Consider the following 5,308-nt stretch of genomic DNA (forward strand, 5'->3'; position numbering starts at 1 on the left):
ATTCTTTTGTATTTTTATCATTTTGTATTGTCTTAAGTTGTCCAAGTTGTTACAAATTTAATTTTTCTTAATAAAAGCTGTATATTTAATTTGTTTTGATGGATTGCCATTTTGTTGTCTATTAGATGTATATATGTAGGCATTCATTAGCTGTCTATTTGAAGCCTAATTGATGACTAGTCTATTCTTGAGCTATGATTAGACGTCTCTTAAATTCTCACTGACAGCCCAAATTTAGCCTTGTTTTAGCCTAGACGTCTGGGCTGTGTTTAGACGGCTAATAGATGTCTTTTAAACACAAAATTGCTTGCTGGGTATCCTCTCATGCAGTTATAAACGCAGCATTGTGACTGAACCACTTCTACTTCTGCTGCACGAGATGAGAACACATTTTTATCATTTTCTGAGTCATGAAAAAGTCTGCTTTTGTGATATATTTCCTTCTTTCTTTACTGCAAGATGTTTGCTCGGTCTAGATGCGCTTAAACCTGCACTAACGATGCGTTCCTGTCATATATCACACATGTGCACTTCAATAAGCCGACAGAAAGCGGGTTATTGTGTTTACATGCCGTGCGAAATCGGAGTAAGAGGCAAAAAACTACCTGTTGCGATCGGTTTATGCTTACGCCGTTTATGACCTTACTCCGATAAAAGAAAACGGGTTACCGCATTTACATGACCAAGTGCGTTTTTGGCTTATTAAAGGTCCCATATTGTCAAAACTGAAATTTCCTGGCTTTTTTCATGATAACTGAGGTCTAGGTGATATGTAACTACCATATAAGTTTCAAAACAGTCAGTCCACAGTAAAATTCACACAGCCTGCATAAACCGACAGAAAGCGGGTTATTGTGTTTACATGCCGTGCGAAATCGGAGTAAGAGGCAAAAAACTACCTGTTGCGATCGGTTTATGCTTACGCCGTTTATGACCTTACTCCGATAAAAGAAAACGGGTTACCGCATTTACATGACCAAGTGCGTTTTCGGCTTATTAAGCACAATCGGCTTAAGAACGTGCATGTAAATGCGCTGAGTGATTTTGACACGCAACCCCCAGCAAGCAATAGCCGTCATTTCAATGTCTCAGTTAACCATAGACCCGATATAGTGCGGCTATGTGTAAATTTGGTTTCATGTCGTTTTTTGGCTAAATAACTTGTGAGATGTATGATATTCAATCATGTAAGCAAAGTCAACAGCGTTTACAGGGTGTTTGGTTTCATTTCTTTGACATGTTCAATACGTAGCCTGAGCATAGCCACGATTTAGCTCGTAGTCAGAGCAGTTATCTGTAGCCCATAGTCAAACCTGATTCACTGTAGTTTTTGGCCAGACAGTGCATGAGATGGTTGATATCCCATCATGTTTGCAGTGTCAATAATATCTACAAAGATATAAGTGTCATTTCATGACATGGTCTATATGTAGCCACGATTTAGCTCTAAATTGGACGTGCTACGTGTAGTCTGCTTTTAGTCCACTTGTCGAAATCGAGGCAATCTGTGGTCTAATTTTAACGGCTTGGCCATAGCCCTATACCAGTAACCAGACCAGCTGTAAGCATGGCCAAAATAGCCTTACAATTGTTTACATGTAATTTTCGCCCACGCAGCTTCTTATCAAATGTGAGTAAACTTTTGAAACATTTAAATTAGCATTATTTTATATTTTATTTAATTATTTTACAGCATTATTAAATATAGCATTATTTATTATGCCAAAAATAATTCTAATTTAATTGTTTAAAAAGTTTACTTGCATTTGATAATATGATGTCATGCATCCCACAAGTTGTTAAATGTTACATTCATACACATTATTATTGATATTCCGCTGTCTTTCAAATAAAAATGCAATTACAATTCCCAACCGATAGATGGCAATTGTAGCCCTACTGAGACATGACTACTGGCAACACGAGACATGAGAGTTAGTAGAGATCAGTGTTGTGTTTTGAATTTTGTTTTTACACGAGAGTAGGTATGGGCGATACCTCTTATTTTATTTTCGATCCGATATTTTCAAGCCCAGTATCGTCGATACTGATACCGATACCGATACCTATAATCTAAATTGATTTTTTTACATTATTAAAAGAATATAATCAGTAATTATACTCACTTAATATTAGATTTTAAAACCACGTTTTTTTTTTACATTTTAATAGGCCTTTTTTGTTTACAGTGTCAGAAATAAAATATCCTATAATTATATTTTAGCCCTTTACTGGGGCAGTAACCTCAAAGGTGCAACTATACCCCTAAAAGGGAGCTGGGTTTTGTTCAAAGTAGCTATTATCCACATACAGTAGATCTTTGATATGAATTAATATTTTTTGGGAGTTCATTAAATATCGCCGGCTAAAAAGTAACTAGTAACTAGTACTCTGAGTAGTTTTTAAGAGGAGTACTTTGTATCAGAACAGATGCAAGGAACCTTACAGAATGGCTCAAAAGAAGGATATCACCAGTCTTCAGGAGGCTCTAACAGCTGCTGGACACCGAGAGCAGCTTGAAAAAGCCACCAGACAGGACTCACAAGTCAGTTTCCTGGAAACCTCTGCAGCTGCAGAAGGAAAAGGATCAAACTCTGAAATGACACATGGCGTGACACTCAAAGACCTCAACCGAATGGCCAGAAAAATCCCTGCATTCACACCAGAACTTGCAGGAGACCACGACGTCCACGCCTACCTGCGAGACATTGACTTTTACCTGCAGTCTTGGACTAGTGTGAACCACCAAGATAGACTCTATCTGTTCTGGATCACCTCTAGCCCAGAGGTGCGACGCTTCCTGGCCCAACAGCCAGGACACATCCAATCAGACTACCAGCGGCTTAAACAAGCCATCATAAAGGATTTCTCAGACCCAGAGTCTGAACATGGACTGATTGCTGCCCTAGACACCAAACAGGGCCGGCATGAAACTCCCCATGCTTACTACCACAGACTTCGACGAGCTTACTTCGGAGCTCGCAATTACCCTGGGATGGAGGAGGACACCAGCTTCAAGAGCCTTTTCCTCCGAAACCTCCATCCTGTTGTAAGTCACTATTTAGGCATTATGGCCTGCCGCACAATGCCTATTCAACAACTGTGTGACCTGAGACAGAAGGCCTTTAACAAGTACAAGGCCTCCACTAAAGGTGTTTGTAAGATCCCAATGATTCTGAACTTCACAACCCAGAATCCAAAGCGGGCACCAGAAGGCACCCAGCATTGCCACAATGCAAAACCCTTCTACAGAAACCCACTAGCCAGCGGAGGACAGAGCCATCGCCATGGCAACAGACCCAAGTCCCAGACCAACCACTGGCAGAAACCATGGAAAAGGCCATCCTCATCCTGCGAACACCACGGTATGTCCAACGACAGTCCCCCACGGATGGAGCAACGGGCCCACATGCCCAACAGCGAAATCTCTACTAACACAACTCAGGCAAGCTCAAGTCAGTGCCGCTACAAGAGCAAAGCGACACCGCAAACATCAGATTTCTAGTGACGTTCGAGCTACACAGAGGGCTAACAACCACCTGCTGCCCTCCTGGTGCCATCACTAGGTCAGTCTGAACCTCTCTTCCCACTCCAAAATCTCCATAACAATTCGCTGCGACCCCAGGAACCACCTGCACTCTCACCAGTGAGAGTCCAACCCAGCTGTTCCAAACCGCAGGTACCACAGATAGCTTACTGGCTAACAACACCCAAAACAACCATCTTACTCAGACCAATTCACTTCAGGATGACAGGTGACACCTGCAGCCTCAACACCTGCTGCATAAGCTCGAGGACCCGCACCTTGCTACAGCTTATATCACCACAGCACACCTCCTGAGAACATCCACCATGGCACCACAACCACTCCTGGAGGCAACCAACAGCCCGAGAGCCACCACTGTCTCCCAGCCATGAGTGACAGGTGCGTGTCTGATTGTATTGGACGGACAACAACATTCGAAAGGGGGGAATTATGTAGCATTTGGACCAATCAGGCACACAATTTTTCATTAGATTTAACTAATCAATTATTCATTAGATTAACAAGTAATCACAGACCCCTCACCCAATAAACATACTGGGTGCCAGCATGTCTGTGAATGATCCCAGGCCCCTGGTTACCATGGCAACCAGGACACCTCAGCCAGATCAGATAAACTTTTACGACCTAAAAGTATGTAGAGAGAATATTCCTCCTACTCAGTTCTCTCTGAAACAGACACATACTGCTATAGGAAATGACTTCTTACATTAATTCATAGACAAATCTTTCTATGACTTTCCTATCATGCATATCCCCGGGTTTTTGTGTATGATTACTACCTCCTTGTATATGGTCTAGTGTATTGTATACTGTTTTAATGCATGCTTATGACATTTACATTTACATTTAGTCATTTAGCAGACGCTTTTATCCAAAGCGACTTACAATTGGGGGATACATAAAGCGATTCTTCTTAAGAGGCAAACAGACACAGGAAGTGCTTGTAATACCAAGTTTCTAGACATTGTTCAAATAAGTACAAGCTAGATAAAGGCCTCGCATCAGTGACCCGCCTTCAGTCTGCGGTTCTGTTAGTTTCTGAGAAGATGAGGATGTGAGCCAGAACTATTCCTCAAGAACCCAACCTAAGCTTGTGCCAGGCTTCGGCCTAGTCTAAAATCCTCTGACTCAAACTGGTTCTTTTTCATCAACCAACATCAGCAAAGATCAACTTGAGCCTTCAGATTGCATCAGGACTCTCTCTTTCAGACAGACAAGATGTGCAAGTATCAAACCTTATTAATTCTTAATAAGATATAATAATATAATAATAATATTCAAAGTCTTATTAATTGATACATTAAGTATCAGTTGCACTTTTTACAAAGGTGTGTTTGAACTAAGAAACTGATGTTTCCCTCAGGCTGTAGATCTGCTGAATATCAAATTGTACCATAGCTTCATGTCTTTATTTCTCTTCTCTTTACTGCTTAAGCTTGAACCCCTTTTCCTATGCTGACTGTACGCGTGTGTGTGTGTGTGTGTGTGTGTGTGTATGTTAGACTAGTTTAAGAGTTTATGTAGTTAATACAGTCTTACTTGTATCACACCTGAGGTTGTTCATTGTTTGCTCATAATCGTAGTCACTAATCATGCAGATTTCTGCTACATGCTAGTACATGAGTAGTATTGTACAGTAAGAAAGTTATGTTCCTTAACCAGGAAATTAACATTCTTAGAATTGACAGACAGTTGACACTGAGAGGTCAAGTAAATACTTGCAGTGGATCTAAATATTTATAATTAATTATAACTAGTTAT

The sequence above is a fragment of the Sinocyclocheilus anshuiensis genome, unplaced genomic scaffold (assembly GCF_001515605.1).
Source record: "Sinocyclocheilus anshuiensis isolate Anshui unplaced genomic scaffold, SAMN03320099.WGS_v1.1 scaffold2205, whole genome shotgun sequence".
NCBI classification, from domain to species: Eukaryota; Metazoa; Chordata; class Actinopteri; order Cypriniformes; family Cyprinidae; genus Sinocyclocheilus; species Sinocyclocheilus anshuiensis.